A 20249-nucleotide genomic window follows, 5' to 3' on the forward strand; every position below is an offset into this window, starting at 1 on the left:
AAAGGTAAAAGCTGAATGGATGGGGGGGGGGGGGGGGGAGCCGGAGGTGATGAGAGGATTAAAAAGAAAGCCGGGAGCAGAGGAGGAGGGATGACAAGAGCCTGCAGGTGCAGGGAGGCTAAATTCCCTGCAGGGGTCATGTGCTCTGGAAGCCGGGGATCCTGGGCTCCCCGGAGGCTGCCGGGGCCGGCGGCGGGCAGGGGCGGGGGCTGCGGCCACCCCGCCCGGCACCTGCGGGAGCGGCGGCGGAGCGGGGCTGCGAGCCGGCTGGGAATATTCACCAGCAACTCGCACCTTGCGAACTCCGCCGTGAAGTCAGTACCACCGCAGTCGGTCGGTCGGTCTTTCTCGCTCCCGCTGTAACCCTTTCAGTCCCGGGTGGAAGATGTGCCGCTCCCCTGGGGACTCCCGGCCGCTCCGCACCCCCACTCCCCCCCCGCCACCTGCCCCCTCTCCTGGCGGACTCCAAGGCTCGCTAGCGGGTATTTATTCGCGGGGGGGTGGGGTGGGGGGTAGGGGGGGGGGGGGGCGGGAGGAGGGGGTGAGGACACAACTTACCCTCCAAACTATGCACAAGCTCGTCTCTGCTTTCCCCTTCAGGTCAACTTTAAAGAGCAGATTCCCAGTCCGGGAGGCAGAGGCAGGGGAGGAAAGGGGAAATGGTTTATGAATAGCGGCTGCCAAGTGGGTGAAGTTCAGGGCACAATCCTGGCTCTTCCACGCTCCAGCAGCCCAGCATCTTCCCGGGGTCTGGAGAACAAGGTGTTCAACAAGTCTTCCTTGTTACCCGAAATTGACTGATGATGGCTTTCCCGCCGGGCTGTATTTAACAAAACGATGCAGAGAGCTACTCTGGCGAGCAGGAAATTTTAGAGGAGCTTGCAACAGAGCTGCGGCTTTAATTTATCTATTTCTGTCTCTCTATATACATACGTACAAACACACATACGCATACACACCTGTGTGTGTCTATGTATATATAAATAAAAAGATATAACTCTATCGATACAATGTTGGGTCCACAGGATCTTAGAAAAGCCTGCCTGTCGGCTGCGTGGAAGTTAAAGAGTTTTTCTTAAGCGAAAGGGGCTGATGCTTGGACACATCTCACGTCCAACAGGAGGCAATGACGTCTGTAGCTTCATTGCTATAACAGCACCAAGGCTGCAATTGCCATTCACTGAAATGATAAGGGGCGCTCAGACGTAAGCAGTCTGGACCTCTAGCAAGAGGCTGAAGGGAAGATGATTTTTTCCCCTCCCAAAACAAATAATAATGCTAAAAAACACCTAAGGAAAGAGCCCGGGGGAGCAGGCAAAGGAATCTAGGTCTTGCAGTCACACGCTTCTGCAACATGATCCTTCAGCTCCAGAAACATTTATTTTTTGCAGCTGACTAGACTTTGGGAAATTTCAATGTATTATGATTGCTCGGGCGGGGGGAGGGGAGGGTTTCTTTTTTCTTAATTATTTCTGTCTCTCTTCAAGTAGGCATCGATGAAAGCCGGGTAAAAGTGCCCAGCCCCCATCCCTCCAAATATATTTAGGCTCGGATGCATGCTGAAGTGTTTCTGGTGTATGGCTAGATCTTCTTAAGTAGCAATTTCTTGCTGTATAGGCTGCGACGATATATATACATATATATATAGGGAGATCTATTATTTTTTTTTTAGACTGGAAGGTGCTTGCAAAGAAACGAAGAAAAAAAAGCCGATGCGAAGCAGTCGGTCCCTTTCCATGCAGGGTCACACCCCCACTGCCACGGCTGTGACCGCACACGGGGACCGCTGCGGGGGCGGCGGCGGGGGCTGCCGGGCGCGGGGGCGGCCGCACCGCGGGGCTGCCAATCCCCGCGGGCGCTGGGGCGCGGGGGGGGTGGCCGTGAGCCGCTGTCCTAGAAATGACAGCGCGGCCGTTAAATAACCGCGCCGGCGGCACGCGGCTCCCGGGCGGCAGCGGGCACGGCGGCACCGCGCTCCCGTGGCGGGCAGCGCGCCCGGCCGCGCCGCGGGGGAGGGCAGCGCCGCTCCCGGCTGCTCCGGCCCACGCGTGTCCGCGCTGCCGCTGCGCCGCTCTCCAGGCTGGGCCGCAGCCGGGCGCGGGGAAACCGAGCAGCCCCGACTGCGCGCCTTGCCCCCGCCGGAGAGGGGCGCGGGCGGCGGCAGGGGAGGCCTCGGGCACCCCAGCCCAGCTGGGTCCCCCGTTCTGCTGCCGAGCCTTACGGGGGTCTGCGGCGCCCGGCGGCTGAGATGGCCGTCCCCAGCCGGCCTGTGTGGCCAGGGCCGTGAGCTGGGGTGCCCCGTGGATGCTGCTTTCTGCCCCCCTCTCTCCAGCCCCAGCCCCACACACAGTGCCCAGATTTTTCCTGCTGCGCCCTGCCAGCTCTGGGGCATGGCTTGTGCGGCCCCCAAATGATTACATGCAGGAGGCAGCTACTTGCCCAAACCATTAAGCCGGTTCTTTGCTGGAACAATTTTAGATCCTGGTGATGTAAGTGGTATCACTGCAAGCCCAAATCAGGTTCGCTGGCTGCTGGAAGCACTCACAAGGGGCCGGGTTCTTTCTCTTCTCAAAGTTTATCTCTGTGGGAAGGGAAAGACTGTGAACAGGACCGCCATGCAGGAAGAAGAGGCGTAAAGACTCCCTTGCTCGCATGGATGGTACATTGGGCATTCATGATGGCGTTTGGTATAGCTGTTTAGATAATCTCCCACACGAGGCATTGGTAAGGTTTGGCTGCATAATAAAGGAGATGCTCAAGTCATCAGCAGGTGATGCTTGCTTTCTTACACCGCCTGATTTGGCAAGGGGTTTACTTTTGTGAATGGTTTGTGGAATTTTTCACCACCAAGTGGTGCATCCCCTTCCTTCAGAGTGATACCCTAGCAAATCTGCAGAGACCGTAACTGGATATATTTGTCAAGCTTTAGGGGCAATCCTATGCTGTGTTGTCTTAAGTATTTATCATTTTGTCTTAAGTATTACATTTCTAAATGTATTTTTTTCACCCATTCAGCAGACAGAAGTCACAATCTATCACATTGCATTACCCCACATCTGCGTTTTAGGAAGTTCCCATCCAGATCTGCCTTTACACAAGAGTTTCCACTAAATTATCACCATGCTGACAGATCATGTCTTTATTACAGTATCATGGAAATTAGGGATGGAAATACAGAATAGATCATCTCCTGGGGGGAGGATAAGGGGTGAACAGCATAATTACATAAACAATAATCTCTGAGGCTGTACCAAGCCAAACTAACTCCCTTCGGGATTTTATTCCATCCTCTCTGTTGCCAAAGGAAAGCTTTCCATCCAGTTACTCCTAAGCCCTCTTTTTTAAATTTCTTCCCACTACATGCAAGATTCAGACCATCTCAGGGAGCAACCTTCTCCATAGCTGAACTCTTTGACATGTACAACAGGAAAGGAGGAGGAAGGGGAAAAGGGAAGGCAGTACCAGTATCCATGTCCTGTACCAATGCTGGCTTTCTCTACGCATAGCCTAGAAGTGTTTCTACGCTTCAGATCATTTTGGGACAGTCTCAGAGGGAAACAGAAGAAGAAGAGAAGACAGCATGTCACTGGTTGACTGGATATGGTCCAGAGGAGAACAGTGAAGAGAAAGCTTTTGGGGTGGGGTAGTACAAGTCTGAAATGACTTACCAGTGTCTGGGGTTCCTTGGTGTATCACCATTACTTACTGATCTTTTTTTTTTTTTTTACATAAGATTTCTAGCACTCCCCACTCCCACCTCCAGGTGAATGCTGCCTTCCATCTCTGCCTGGCACTGTGATTAGCTATCACTCAGGTAGGCCTCAAGGAATAAAGTCTAATATGGTACACTGCTGTCAGTTAATTTTTAATGCTCTGAAAAGTAACATTTCTGTTCTATTACTCATTTAAACACTACCCACTTTCAGTGGCTTCAGTAACTTCTTTGGATAGGATTACATGAACCATTTTCTTTTGGCGGACTTAAGCCACCACACTTGAGCAAGTGGCATTCAGTATATCAAGTCCAAAGTCTTTTAATTAGAAGAGAAGAAGGTCCTGATCTAAACCTTGGGAAGGTAAATAGGAATCCTTACATCAAGTTCAGTGATCCCTCACTTCGGGATTCCAGAAGCAGGCCTTGGGACCTGGAGTTAACGGCGCCACTAAACACAGTTGTGCTCAGAGACAGTCTTGAAGTGTTTTGAGGCTTACAGATTTGGACTGGGTATTTGACTCATGTGAGTCAATAACTGAAATCATCAGGCAACAGACCTTCAATAAATATAGCTCAGTTTGCAAATACTTTACTTTTTGCCTTATTTTTTAAAGCATTACCAGCCTAGCCTGTCAATCATGTTCACAAAGGACGATTCACGGTGGTTTTCAGTGACTAGTCAGTCTGAATGCAGCATATTCTAAAGAGATATAAAATTAAAAGTTCAGAGGAGACAGAAATGGCATTGGTAAAGACAAACCTGCCTCTGTACAATACAGACTACACAGACACAGCAAATAACCAAATGCAACAGTCCTAAGACTGAGAGAGGTCTTAGATCGCGTTTGCTTTCTCTTACTTTTTTCTTACATGGCTGACTCAGTTCAGAACTATTTGACTCAGCAATACGTAACCAACGCTTAATGAACACGCAATGAGAGAACCAGTTCTCTTTCATGCAGTGCCATCCTATCGCTTTTCCCAAGCAGTTTGTAATTTTCACTTAGTAAGTCTTTATGAGGTGACTTGTAACCCAGTGTTCCAGATATTGCAGACATCTCTACTATTAAAGCCTAATTCTTGCAAAAGTCCTCTCCCCACTCAAAGCTGGTAGTTTGGTATGTGTCCCTGAACTGTGAATACACTCCTGCACATCTTGACAGAATCCTTAGCATTTGTATAGCATTTGGTTATGTCTTCAAAGTGATTTGCTAGCATGAGCTAATGTATCCTTACAACACCCAGAACAGTTGGTAAATTTTATTACCCTCATTTTATAAATTGGGAAACAGGAGCGGAGAGGTGAAGAGTCTGTTCTATCATCTTCATTCACATTTGATTACTGCCTTAATCCCTGGCTAGTTCCACTGCTTTCAGTGGGAATTCTTGCACAGTAAGATACTATTTGAAAGAACTGAAAATCACAGTGTCTTCCACTAAGTGATTTGAGCAAGGCTGTGGAGGGACTTTAGTGCAGTTTTAGATCTGCAGTCTCTCTCTCTCACACACACTCTTGCTTCACCCATTTTCCCAATTTAAAAACGAAACCCAGAACTTACCACTGAATCTGTCATTTTTCCACCCCCAAGCTAATCTGCAGTAGTAATAATGATCAAGTAGCCCCACTGCACTGACATTACATACAGGCTGACACATTACACAAAGAAAACCTGCAGGACTGACAGAGTTCCCAATTTCTTACGCTATGAAAATGACCACCTTTTTCATCTCATAATTTAACAATTCAAAGGAGGGGGGCGAAAGGCACATTTAAAAGTTTCATATGAAATTCAGCACTACGAAGAAGGTGGTACCAAGTCAGTTTCAAGATACAAAACCATGCCTCTATGGTTTTTTAAATATTGTTCTCTCAGCATGAAATGTGTACTCTAATTTCACAACATTCATCTCTGTATTTTCACAGAACAGATGAAGATTGGTACATTAATTTAGAGAGGCCTTGCTGAATTTGCACTGTTAAGTTAGAGGGAACTGGCTGTCCTCGCCTTCCAGAATAGAGTTATTTTGTCCATTTTTCCTTCCTGCTTCTGCAAACACCTCATATACTTGTTCAACATGTATGGCCACCAAGTCCTGATCCATGTTTCCTCATAAACCTTAGCTATCTTTGTGTAGTAGCGTTTTTAATTCTAAAAATATGGTAGCTTATTTGAGCCTTTACCAATTTTTAGACCTGTGAATTTGTTGGTTGGATTTTCACACCCTTCTGCACTGAGAAGGATGGAAACGTTCAGGGCAGCAGCTACTGCTTAAGACAGAAAGGGAAGCGTACAGAAACTTCCCTTATCTCCTAGCGGCAGGAATTCTGATTCTCTAGCACTCTTCCTCCCCTACCTGTCTCTGCTCCAGCTCTTTCCTCTCCTCCACCGCTCCTATGGCAGAAATTTCACAACTCCCTTGCTCCTGGGAGGCAAAATCCACTATCTCCTACCCGGCTAAGGAAGCATGCCCCTGCCTTGTCAGTGTCTAGGCATCAATTGGATGAAACTGTAACTATGTGACATTTTCTAAAAGACACCCTGGGTTATTCTGCTCACAGGTTTCAAGTTTCTTAGACTCCAGCCCAGCATTAGGAGGTCGGTACTGTGAGTTTCCATGATGGGGGTATGTGAAACACCGTATGCTTGAAAAATAATTTGTGATACTTCAGGTAACCAAAAGGGCTGGAAGAGGAGAAGATGGCCTGCAAAGGCGTCTTGTCCTCAAACACTGCCACTCTGGGCTTTGTCCCTGCCATTTTTGGGGATGCTTTTTTCCAAGGATCCAAGACGTGTCTTTATTTATTTGATTTCCAGACTTCTACAGCCCTCTTCGTATAGCTTCCTATACAGACCAAAGCCTCTACTTTATGGGCAGACAGGGAGTCCGGCGCTAGGCTGCGGCAGGAGGCTGGCAGGGGCTGTGGTGGGAGCTGCCCTGCAGGATGTGCCACCAGCGTAGGGCTCTGTTGGCCGCTCCCAGCAGCACAGCATGGGGCTGGGAGGTGGGCCAGGGAAGCAGCCCCCAGCCCGGGCTTGCAGGGCTGTACTGGGGCCATTCTGCCCGAGAAGCTGTTGTACCTGGAGAGTATCAAGGTGGCTTACCCACTCTGCCACCCCACTTCTTACAGTCTGCATGTTTTGCAACACAGAGCCTGCCTTGGTGTCTCTCGTACTCAAATGGTTTGAGCAGTGAGGGGTAAAACCCTCTCAAATTCATCTGGGTACAAACTGTTTGATTATGAATAATTTTGATAGGAATAAGCGTAAGCAACTGAAAAATCAAGTTTTCCTTGGTTTTCAGTAAAAAGAACCCTTCATTTGAAATTGTATGGGGAGGGCAATATTTTAGTCTAAATAAGTTATTCCAGTATTGGAAATTCACACGATTTCCACAACCTGTTCATCCTGCTTTCATTCTGCTTTCAGGCTACATCCACTCAGCCATCCCAGTGGCTCACAGGAGTTACACTTTTAAACCCCTGCCGCAGTGTCCAACCTACAGGTTTTTTGGTTTCTTCACAATTTTCTGTGAAAAGAAGGAGAAAAAGGAGGGGGAAAAAAGAATTCTAACTACATGTTTCTGCAAAATAAGCTCTACTCTGTATTTCCAGTGATTTTTAACCCTTTATTTAAGAAACTCCGAATAAAATCAAGTTCTATCAGAAACGTGCAACTCCTATTTGGATTCTTTTCTACAGCAATTCATCTACCCTTACAATTTTGGCTCTGACTGAATAATTGTTGGGTATTTCCATCTGAATATATTTGCTAACAGAAAGAAAAAATGAAAACCAAAATACACACTAAATGTAGGATACTGTCAAAATACACTGTAACTTTAAAGGAGTAGGTACAATGAAATATTTATAGTCTTTAAAATGCAATTCAGTGACCATACACAAAGAGTTTTTCCTTTTGATTCAACAGCAGTTGTTTCTCCTCTCCCTTGTACTAGTCTAGAGCAGGAATAACTGCATCCACTCCCCAAGAGTACAAAACTAGTACAAATGAGAGAAGGAAGAATCTGGTTCCTACCATTCAGACCCATCACCAGTGGCAGGTCTGCCAGACCTGCTCTAAAACTACCAAGCATGAGAGGAGAGGGCAGGTTTTGCTGAGCAACCTGGTCTGATCTCTCTGCTGACTCTGCTTTGAGCAGAAATGTGGACTGGACACCCTCTGAGGTCCTTGCCCATCTGAACCTGTAATTCTGCTCTGTAAGTGCTTTTCATTTGCATCTTCACCAGTGAATTTAATGGGAACGGATTCAGGCTTTTCTAAACATACTGGGTTTGGGGGGTGGTTTTTGTGTTGTTTGTACAGGTTTCTTCACTTCTTTTTGTATGACCAACCTATGTGACTACATCTGGCTGAAAGAAATGTTAACGCTAGTGCAATTGCTTCAGTACTTGCATCTGTGTAAAAGTGAAAATGTAAGGCAGGAACAGCAACAAACACCAGCACTCATAGTCACAAGCCTCAGCAATGTTCCAGATACCACTTCTGATTTGAAAATTCCATTAAAACCTCCAGAAAACTTCATTTTTTCAAGGACAGAATTTGTCTGGCAGAAGCTTTGCTTTAGTAAGTTTGGTAGAATGAAGACCTAGAACATGGGACAGAGACACTCTGGGGAGAGCAGAGAGGAGGAAGGATAGGATTCTCCTCTTCCACCAGTGTTAATCCACATATTTGACCAGAAAAAGCTTCTAGATTGCTCTGATATTAGAGTACAATCAGATGGCATGGGCTCATGTGTACTCCTATGTACGTCCTGCCTGCTTCAAGTAACATACTGTTTGGTTTAACACTGGCTAGGACACAGCCACCAGCAGCCACCTTTTCAGTTTCCTTCTACAGATTTTGCCACTGTATTGGCCTCTGATTTTTCAGTCAGGGCCTGCACATTACATTTTTGTTTCTCTTCAGAAGTCATACTGCTTGACAGAGGGGAAAAACTCTTTCCTGTACTGTCCTTTTGATAAAAAGGTTGTAGTGAATACAGAGCTGGAAGTTACCAGACTGATGACCCCAAAATGCGAGGTCCTTTCTGAGTAGCGTTTGGGAACAGCACAGTATCAGTCACGCAGACAAGGAGATATTTTCAGGGTTGCTTAACAGCAGTTGGAACACCAAAGGCAGGCAAGCACAGACAGAAAATTTAGTGTTGCCACCTATCACAGTTTTATGAAAAGTCTTCCGGTCCTGCAGACAAATTATTATATTGCAGTTGCAGAGAAAAGCCTGGGAATGGGATTCAAGTTCTCCTTGCCTAATGGAGAAAAAGTCAGCTGCAAAGACAAGCAAACCTTAAGCGTGTGTATTATCAGGAGTACAAGCATCACTTTCTTTTGGGTCTTAGTGAGTTTACAGGAAAACCCGTGAGAAATTCGCAGGAAAGATGAATTTCTCCTCCCGAAAGGCCAGAGTCCCTAAGCTTCCTACGAGCTGTGAGAAACAAACTGAAGGGATGAGCGGGCGGTTTTCAGCAGCGTGTGCCAAGTTGTAAAGCGGTAACTACCAGACAATCAGCACTTCCAGCCCGCAGCGGAGCCTTCCCCGCTCGGGCCCGTACAGGCGGGTGCTGCGGTGACCCCGAGCCCGCAGGCCGCGCACACGCCGCGGCGAGGCGGGAAGGACACAGCTCCTGCCCTTGCCGGGGGGCAGGGCAGGCGCCGCCGCCCCTCGCCGAGCGCTGCGGTGACCCACCGCCCCGCTCCACACGCACACCGTCCGCCCCGGGCCGCCGCTCCGTGCCCGGCACACCGATGAGCGCCGCAACGAGGGATAAAGCGGGAAGGTGGGGGGTGCGGTGTGGTGCGGTGGCGTCAGCGCGCGCGCTCGCGCGGGCGTCCCCTCCCCCCGCCCCCCCCCGGCGCGCGCGCCCGCCGCTCCCATTCAGCTTCGCGCCGTCCCCGCCGCGGCGGCTGCTGCCGTCAGAGTTGCCTGCGTCAATGCTGCCTCAGTGACACGCACCGGGGCTCTGCGCTCCCCACCCCCAGCCACCTCCTCCTTTCTCCCGGGTCTTTTTCTTGACTTTTTTTTTTTTTTCCCTCTCCTCGTTTTTTTCCTCAATGAGACGCATTAATGGGATTTTTTTATTATTTTTTTTATGATCCCTCATCTATCAGGCCGGTTGGCGGGTGCTGCTGGCGCGTTTACACTTAACGGTTTCTTTGTGTGGGGGGTGGGGGTGACGTGTCCACCCCCCCTTTTTTACTTTATAAAAGAATAATTTTGATGAATAATTACCAAGTAATTGATTTATTTCACGCAGGCCCCGTGTCACAGGCAGACGTGGGTACCCTCAGGTAGCAACCGCCCCTCCCCCACCCCGGTGCCTCTGTCGCGGCGCTGAGGGGAGCTGGCAGCCACAGGCCCTAGCCAGTGCGCTCACGCCTTGCCGTATTATGACGGATTTCCCCCTCTCCCAGAAAAGCAACCTTTATTTTCTTCCCCCCCCCCCTCCCCCTTCTAGCTGCCTACTCATTCAGTGTTTCTGCATTATCTGCACACCCACCGTTATTTCTCTGCTTCCCTTCCCACCGCCCCTGTCTGCCCCCCCACCCCCCCCCCCCCATCAATCATCAAGTCCTGGGCTGTAAAGGATAATGTTTCATAAAATGGTTGTTCTGTGCATGTCCTCAGCTGCACGCATAACCCCAGCCTCCCGCCTGCGCTCCTCTCCTGCTCATCAAGGTCAGAGGGAAGTCTCTAAACCCAAAGCTGTATTTATTTACATTTTATTCCCAACTGTCTCCTTCCACCCTTTTTCTTTTCCTCGGGAGAATGTGATGGCAAAGCTCCCTGAATTTTTGTGGGGTCAGGCCTTGCCCTACTTCAGAACATATCCATGCTTAGCTCGGCAGAGAGGACAATATCCCGGCCCTATTAAAGTCAATGGGAATCGGTGAATTCGAGCGTCACTGGATTTGGCTGGCAGACCGCACAGCCACGCTCTGGCCAAACCCTACCCCATTTCAGTTCAGCTTAACTGCAGCAGTGCCAAGCTGCTGCGAAGCTGTCTCCTGCTGCTGGCGCAGCGCAGCCCTCCCATACAGGAATCCTTGGTGACGTTGAGCAGCTGGAACGGATCCTGCACCTCCCCTGCTGCCACCACGAAAGGAACCTGAAACTAGCTTCCACCTCCTGGCACCTCCCCAGCAGATAAAGGTCCTTCGAGGTCGGGGATTGGCTGGATAAATTAGAGCAGCCTAAAGACTATATTAATTTAGTCTGCAAATGAGCCTGGTGCCAATCCAGTCCCAGTGGTATGAGGCACAGCCATTTTTACATCCTCCCAGCTGCACCTACCCCTGCTCCCCTCCAGCTCAGGACTGGGTGTGTTAAGAATTATATGGTAGCAAATCTTTTTTTCAGTTGATGCATAAAGCAACAGTTTCAGAAACAGCCTAGTTCTGCAACATCAACTACTTTGAATAACCACTTTGCTTCAAAATACGAGGAAAAAAATTTAAAAGGGCAAGCAATTAGAACACAAACTAGATTTCTGAAGAGAAAAAGGAATCTTAACAACTAACTTGTGCACAGCAAGGGCTTCACTGTGCATTTGAAATGTATGTTATTTGCATTTTTTACACAAAAAAAAGGAGACAAACCCGGTATCATAAAAGCAGTGCTGGATGGCAATAGGGTTCCTTACCACAACAGGAATGCACTTACACATTTTAATACCCAGCTTATGCATAAACCTGCATTTACATTATCTCTTTTTACTAATTGTGTCAGTGGGTATTCTCCTCAATAAATATCCATTTAACAGGTAGGCCAGAAAGCCACTTGGGACAGAGGTTTCCAGGGAATCAGCCAAGCCCAGGCTCACCATATCGGGCATGATTCAAGCACATGAGTGGCTCAGCAATCTGTCCTAGTGAAAGGACATGTGAGGAAAGGCAGACAGGCGTTCCAAAAGGATCCTGCTGAGTCTCAGGCATAGCAAACAACCGGCCGTCACCTGCAGTCATTTATGTTCTACAACTGTGACTGCGCTATCATATACATTTTTTTTACTATTTTATTTCAGTGTGGCAAAACCAACCTCGAGATTCATTTGTGTATGTTTTTCATCTTGTGAATGATGCAACTCTTGGTATCCAAGCACATTAAATGGGAGATGGGGCAACTACCATGCACTAGTACATATTAATAAAAGTGACTTTACTGTTTATTTCCCCACATTAAAAGCTGGCCCTGTGAGAACAAGGGTAGCAGCTGCCAGTGTGTGCCATACAATACTGAAGGTGGACGGATGCCCGTGGAGCGGGAAGCAGCCTGCTGTCTACCCAGAAACTGTCACTTCTTCCAGTCAGCATGGTAGAGTGGAGCGGTGCCTGCCTAATGGACAGGGGGTAGCTCCCTGCGTTTGCATGGAATGCAGCACTACACTCACCAGATTTGCCTTTGGACAAGCAGGTTTGAAACAAGTCAATCCTTGCTCTGCCTTGGGAGTTGCTCCAAGTCTTTGGCTGCAAACTGCAGTGCTAAATTGAGACCGTTATTTTGCATTGAGCTATTTTCATCCCAAAGTGCCTTAAAGGCTTAGCAGATATATACAGGCTATGGTGCTATATGCACAGGAATCACTCCAGCCACTAATGAAATGCAGGCACCTATTAACCAGAGCCGTGTGATGCCTGGTCCCTTGGCGTGATGACTGCTAGAAGATTTTGTTTTATCCAGCTGAGTCAAGTCTGGTTTTTGGTTAGTGGAATACTTCATGCCATTTGAAAAGGAAAACTGGCAGGATCTTTACATACAGCATTGAAATAGGTATAGTTAGTTACACTCAGCACTGTAATTTGAAATGCCACCGCTGAGACAAGACCTTTTCTGGAGTCTTGCATTGTTCCACCACCCATATTCAATATTAATTATCAAAACAGTCCTCCCTCCACTCAGTGGTGCAGTGAGCTGGGAATGAATACCTGGAACCTTTCACCCATGGAGTAGTTTTGTCAAAAGCCTCTAGAGCTAGATGTGGACAGGACACCATGGTGTTTTGGTGGTCTATAGACAATGAATAAGTAGTTTCGCTGCAGCGTCTCATGGATAGGTACCTGTAAGGGTAAAGCACCACAACCACCTCCACAACTGGCTTTAACTCACACTTGACTGTTCTGTCTAGAAAAGGCAAGAGCACTGAATTACTGCATATTTGCCAAGATAGAAAATTAATTTTAAAAAGCAAAAAGTGCAGTAGAATATGAACTGTATGCCTAAAATGAGCATTACAATATCCACTCAGTACTGTACATACACCTTTGTATAGATTGCATGCACTGCATCCAATAAGCATGCTTCCCTGCTTCTAGTTAGGGTAAAGAGGGAGTTGTGTGGTGAAAGACGTAATTTGTACATTAGGAAGTCTCTGTTGCCAGATCAGCAGCAGCAGCACTGACGTCTGTACTCTCTCGCTTTGTTCCTGCTGCTATAAATCAAAATGACTACAGTCCAAATGCCTCACTTGTTTAACTATAAATGCACTGCTAGTCAGAAAAATCCGCACCAGGAGGGATCTAGATAATCTGCATATACTTTAAACTGATTAAATAGGGAAAGTCAAAAAAAGGACAATAGCATTTATAAATTTATGCTTTCAACATCAACAACAACAACTTTTAAAGGGTGGAACCCAGCAGAGCTATGAAAATTCTGTGTCTACAGGCACTGATGTCTTTGCTAAATGAACTATCAAATTTGCCTTTCTTAATGTGTATTGGGATTATATTTTTTCCCCCAGATTAATGCAACTTCTTTAGAAGCCTGTTTTCCCCTGTGTCCTCAATGTGTTTTCCTGCTTGTGTAAACTACTGGAAGCAAATTAAAACAGAGTAGATGAAGTGGGTCAGGTTTTACGTGCCTGTGTATTTATAATAATAAATACAAACATATATAGCTGAGGTTGACTCCCATTTATTTGGAATTTTAGAAAGCTAAATATTTCCTCTGCAGATGAGGAAGCCTAAAATACTGCTTAGATCTCTTCCAAGTTCTAAAAGAGGACTCAGTTACATAAAAACAATGGTGCCAATGCCTGCTGCTAACCTGTCGGCTGGGGGAGAGCAGAGGAACTCGCCTCCTAACACCTACTGAGAGCCTGGAATTATTATAGAAAAATGCAGTGCAATTTCTTGACTAAATGGAAAGGGAATGGGAGAAATTAAGAAGGTAACCTTCCAATACCAACATTAGCTCAGCTGAGCTGCAAATCCTGTGTATTGGGCAGCATAGCCAGAAATATGTTGAGCTGTACTTCTGAAGAGGAAATAACAGGATCAGAGAACAGCAGGTGAGTACATTGTCAACACCATGCTGACGCTGCTGTTGGAGCCACTGCGTTACAGTTCCCAAGACCATCAATTTTTTACAGCAAGGCATTCAAAAAGTATCAGAGCAAAAAGTCTGAATATATTTGTTTCATGGCGGCTGTGTTGTTAGGCTTTGGCTAATGAATTTGCAACCAGATGTTCATTTTAAGATCTGATCCAAAATGCACTGAAGTCAATGGAAAGTCCATTGGAAGTTCCAGATCACTGGAAAAAAGCTACTGTAGAGCCAATATTTTTTAAAAGATAATAATAAAAATAAACAGGATGTAGTCATTGGTCATTCAGCTTGGCAATGATCCTAGGCAAAACTGTAGAAGAGCAAAAGAGCAGACACAGGGTCATCAATTATGTGCCACTGAAGTTGTCATAATTGTCATGTAAACGGGTAGAGATTATAACAAATGGAAAATAACTGGATTTATCTTACACCTCTCTAATTGCTGGCCAGCCTAGCCAGTATTCTCTCTCATTTGTCATTAAGAGCATGTGCACGTGGTTACTGTAGCTCAACTGGCACAACCGTAATATTTTAGGAGGTGGTGACTTACGTAAAAATAAAGGAGAGTAGCATGATCAATGCAAGTTACCATAGTTTTTTTAGACACAGCCTAACCAGCCTCAAACAATACTTGATTTTTTTTTTTGTTTTGTTTTCTTTCCTTTCCATTTATAAATGCATATGTTGAAAGAGAACCGTCTTGAGGTAACAGGCTTCTGTAAGTCTTTTGGATGCAGTTCCGTGTGACGCTGACTAAAAATAAAATTCACTATAAACAATAAGCAGTATAACACATATTAAAGAGTCAGACTGGGATCCAGTGTCTGAAAAATTAAGCTAAACAAAATCTGTGTTTTGGAGTAACTAATTAACTGTTGCAACAGCTTCCCTAGGACACAATTCACTGTCTGGAGTCTTTCACTCACTAATGGTTGGATATCTTTCTAGAGGTTATAATTTTGCCACAGAAATTTCTAGCTAAGATTCTCTGGGCCCCACTAGTTGGTAAGTCAGACAGTTATTCTAACGGTCCTTCTCTGAACACACAGCACCTTGATAACCAGTGAACTGTGAGTGTAGGTTAGCCTACTCTTATACCTCTTAGGTAAGGTTTCCCTTGCAGAAAGTTCAGTTTCTTCTTTTGCATACATTTACATCTAATACAATTTGCACGCAGATCTTAAAAAATAACAAATCATGAAATACCTTTGTAACACAAGGAGGCTGTAGATTGTTGGACAAAAGATCAAATTTACAGGAGAACAGAGAGAAAACAACATAAAGTGCAGGGGGTCGGGGGGCTTAACCTTGGTTTAGTGCAGTCCTCTCTCACATCTACTGGATTAGGAAAAAGACTGAATTAAACTGACAGATACCCATACAAAATCTGGTGAGAACTGCAGTAGAGTGGAGACATCTAGCTGCCTTCTGTCTACCAACAGCATCTGTGAATGGAAAATCCTGGCTCTGGGGACAGCCTACAGATACCAGCTTCTTCAGGAGAAAGCAAACAAGCCTGCCCTTGCTGAGAGGGAACATAAAACTGGGATGGAGAGGAGATTATACATACAGTTTACATTTCTTCTTGTTCTCTCTGGAGCCTTCCGGAACAAAAGCTTATTTCCTTTAATTCCTTAAGTTTGGTTTCTTATGAGAGCTTTTTATTTTGGCAGTTTTGGTTACCTGGTCTTAAAAAGAAGCTTTGAATGTGCAAATTACCGTGAGAAACAATGCTGAAAATACCTCCTTGATCCAGAACTAAAGAGGACTGAAGTGCACTGATGGAGATAGTGTGAATAAGCCTGATTGCCATTGTTCAGGCTGCACCCCTTCCCTGATTAGAAAGTCTAGAAAAGGGGCAGCATGTCATTACTGTGGTATACTCTCCCTTGCATTGTACACAGACCCACTTCCAAACTGCCACTACTTCTCCAGAGGCCCAGCAAATGCACAGGCTTCACAGCAAGGTGGGACTGCATGCAGCATGTCACACCTGCAGTCCCACAATGGGAGACCAAGCAAGCGGCATGGTGCCTTGCTCTGTTGAGGTACTTTTGGGGTTCTGTCCATGAAACACAGCCTGCTGAATGACCACATCCACACGTGTGAGCATAGGTTTGAACACACCATCAGCTGAGGGACTGAGGACTTAGACAACTTGCTGCGTATGTACTTGAGGGTTTCAAAACATCAGATGTGCCCTCCGTTTTGTATGGCTCCCAGCTCCTGCAGCCAGTAGTCACAGCCTCTGGGACTGCACAGTCAGCCGCAGGATATTGCTGTAAGGCTACAGCCTTGTTCCTTCAGCTTCTCAGCACATCTTCCAACGTCAGCCTGTGCCTGCTCTCAGTGTACATAAACACGGGCACGTGCTAGCTCCAGCAGTAACCAAACTTTCTACGCTCACAAACGCTGGCTCTACAGATGGGGAACTATCCAAAATCATAATCGGAGCCCAGTTGTTCTCTACCATCACCCGGTAAACAAAGGCCACACAACTCTGCATATATGCTTTTTCAAGAGAGACAAGATCTGGGAAGCTTCCAAACAGGTTTTGCGTAAGAAAATACAGGGATTATACTAGTTACAACTATCTAATCACAACAAAATAATCCCCGTGACCGTGGAGGTGAGTCCAGTATTCAGATAATGACGTGCATCTAGAAATAGGAGATTTAGGACATCAGGACAAAGGAAGGATAATAAGAATACTGGCCCAAGCTCAAATACTAATGCATACCAAACATTAATGCGCCCCAAACAACAGCCGCTTCAGAGGAGTGGTTTTGATTTTCCTAAGGAAAAGATATCACCAGCAGAAAGAAATCTGCAGTGTTATTTTTTGGTAGATGAAGAGGTAGCTTCTGTTCCAAGGGCCATATCTATGTCAGAAACAACGTCAGGTCCACAGTTCAGGCTAAGGCAGGCATGTCTAGCTCAGAACAAGTTGAGTTTACAGTCACCTCTGATTGTGTAAGCAGCAAGGTCACAGGTGCACAAGCAAGTACTTTTCTCCTCTAGAGAGGTCCCCTGAGAATGAGTTTGAGGGTACCCTTGTGGCATCATATCAAGCAAGGAAGCTTGCACTGCAGCATCCACTCCTTTTTCTGTCGAACGAAGACTTCATCCCCCAGGGAAGTTAATTTAGCTGCTGTCCTCCCCTTCTGCTTTCCTCCTTGCGTCAGCCCAAGAGTAACAAGAGAGCCAACTGAGATCTACCAGCTCAGTCTTTCTAAACCGATGACAGGCCACAACTTTCTGGCTTCTGCCTTCAGCCCTTGAGATTTTCAAATAGCTCCCCAAGTCTCGGAGTGGTCTGAAAACACTTAGCTTCCAAGATCAAGTGTATTCATTGTAATATAAATGATGCTTAACACTTTTAACCAGAGCTAAATTTATCAAAAGAAATCATGAAGTGAGCTAACCATGAAGGTCATTATACTGAAAGGGAAATTTGAACATAAGGATTAAACTTTACCTGGAAAATTTAAGTTGAACAATTTTCTTGACAATTAGGGCAACAAGAAATTGAGGGATATATTTTGAAGAAAGCTGTGGAGAGAAACACTTTGTAGAGAATTTTCAGTTTTCTGTTTACAGGTGCCAATGTAAGCAACTATGCGGCTTGCCAGTGAAAGAAAGATAAATGAAAATTTGAGTTCAAGCCTCACTTGTAAGAAGCCCTCATATTACCATGATTCATTTTGGCAGCCCACCAAGCCTGAGAGAAACTCAATGGACCAGTATAATTCCTGATCACTGAAGTTAATTGAGGTTGAGTCACACCTGGAACAATCTTGCCCATTCATTCATTAACAAGAGGAGACTGAAAACACTGTATAGGTTGTTTCTGCTATCTAGGGCAAGATGTGCTAAGACAAGACGTTTCTGACTTAAAAGCACAGACCTTCCTTCTGTTGTCTCTAGAGGAGAAAATGCAATTTTGTAGGAAATTCAGATCTAGGCTGTCAAGTTATCCTAAAATCTCAGAGTTGATATACTACCTTGACACAGGCAAGTCCATCGAAGTCTATTGTGCTATGAATGAATCTTCACCACCTGACTGAATTCACAGTAACTTTTTCCTGTACCTGCTGTACCGCACTGTGACAATTAAGAGTGCTTAAGTCTGGTCTAGTGTAACACAGTACTGTAACGGGGACAATGCCCATGGTAGCAACAGGAGAGTGTTGGAATAATGTTCTGCCACTGCCTTGACTTTGACTGAGTGCTTGTGCCTGCAGGATACTTTGCTTATTGCCTTGAAAATGCCATTACCAGTGAAAGATTCAGTATAAAGAACTCTTGGAAAATGAAATTAAGGAAGTTTTTTCATGCTGCATATGAAAACAGCATTCAGCCTTACGCATGAAATTTCTTTGAGTATCTTAAGTTTCCAAAGAACAGCTTTATTTTCATGGCAGTAAGCCCCAAAGATGGAGTTATAAATCTACTTCGTATTTTGTCACAAGTATATGTATTAGGCTCATGTTCTTCCTAATCTTCCTAATCTTGGATATTATGGTAATTATTCAGTCATCTCAATAAAGAAATTGCTTTATAAACCAGATCTGAGCTCGCTCCAATTTTGGAAGATACTATTGATTAGAGACTTCCCAAGGAGATATTTACCTTGGGTTCTTGACTCTCATGGAAAAGACTCACCAGGCTGGGACTTCACCTCCGCAATGTAACTCCCGTATTATTATCTTATCAGTTATGGAGTGTGCTAGTGCCTTTGAAATAACTCATTTTGATGTTTTGAAGCTAGGAACACAAAAATAGGAGCATTTATCCCTGGGTTTAGCACTGTTCGTTTTTAAAAATAAAATAAAAATCCATGTTCCAGAAAGGCTTTTGGAACAACCAAAACAAAGACCAAGCCTAAATGATCCATCCCAGGTTTTACTCCATACTTGACTGTTTCTGGAACAGGACATTTTAGGTGTTTTGTCAATTCCCTGTAGATATCCGGTCAGGATGTATGTATTGAATAAAAAACGCAAACCTTCAACTTACTCGCTGCAGCAAAGTACTTCGGTTAGCTCTTTACCTGAAGTAATAAAAGCAACCCATTATCTGGGTTGAAATGCAACTCATTCTTCTTTCAAAAGCTTGACATTTACAGTAGAGGAACTCTTAAATATATAAACATTTCCCAGTTTTTACTACTAATCTCCTAATTCACTTCAACCACAAGTGGTTTTAAATAGCCAATAGATCTTTAGAATCACTTTTATTTGCACTTCTGGAATACTCATCTAATGTCCTAATATATCTACAGTAAGGGAATGTGTCCTGAATATAGTTCTAAGAAAAATTAATTAACATAGGAAAATATTTGGAACTGTTCTAGTAAGATTTATATATGAAAGCTGTTTCTGTGGGCAGGAATAACTGTCATACTCAAGACTTGAAAGCCATCTTAAGAGTACTTACAACTAACTGGAATCAAGATTTTTCAGAAGAAAAGTAATGATGACAGAGTCAGGAAAGTTATCTGCCACCTGTTTGATTAAATGAAGACTATTTCCTCCCATAGCAGGCTTAGATGGATACCTCATTATGGCACTGGGAAACACTGTACTTTGCTGACGCTCTAATTCCCGTAGGATGTAGACAGAGGAAAAATAGTGACTATCACATGCTTTCACAGAAATATCCATGCATATTGGAAGATCGGCACAGTCGCTGATAAACATCTCTGTAGTTAGAACCCACATTTCACATGTCAAGAATACGCAGCAGAGAAAGAGCCAAAAAGTTGCTATTGGAGCAGATTAGGAACTAGAATTCGAGTCTTATGGAAAACCCTCATACATGTTTTTGTTCCGTATTACAACAGACAACTGCAACTTCAGATTTTCTCACAAACCAGTATTGAAAGCAGTCAGCTAAAAGAGCAAACTAGCACATTCTGTTCCATTTCATTTTAATACCATGGATCAGTTGGTGCTTTGTGGGAACAGCAGTTTGGGTGCCTTTAACACTTTTTTCTTCTACAGCCCATGCCCCAGCTACATCCTTCCTCATGTGCAGTAGCAGCCTGTGCCTGCAACAGGAGAGCCAGTGAGCCCCATGCGGGGGAGCTGGAGGAAGGGGGGCTACCGATTGCGATAGAAATCAATTAGCACGTAAGAGGTTAATTACAAGCCCACAAGCATTCAATCAATACTCAGGTAGAC

General features: G+C 45.3%; 1 long non-coding RNA gene across 1 annotated transcript in view; it reads right to left on the minus strand.

The window, feature by feature from the left end:
• LOC114010352 (uncharacterized) overlaps positions 1 to 1125 on the minus strand; it is a 188856-nt gene extending 187731 nt beyond the window's left edge. The window contains exon 1 of the long non-coding RNA XR_008748098.1: positions 559 to 1125. This is a non-coding gene — a long non-coding RNA (uncharacterized LOC114010352). The remainder of the gene's footprint in view (positions 1 to 558) is intronic.
• Between the last annotated feature and the right edge of the window lie 19124 nt (positions 1126 to 20249).

Source organism: Falco peregrinus, chromosome 7 (assembly GCF_023634155.1).
Source record: "Falco peregrinus isolate bFalPer1 chromosome 7, bFalPer1.pri, whole genome shotgun sequence".
NCBI lineage: Eukaryota > Metazoa > Chordata > Aves > Falconiformes > Falconidae > Falco > Falco peregrinus.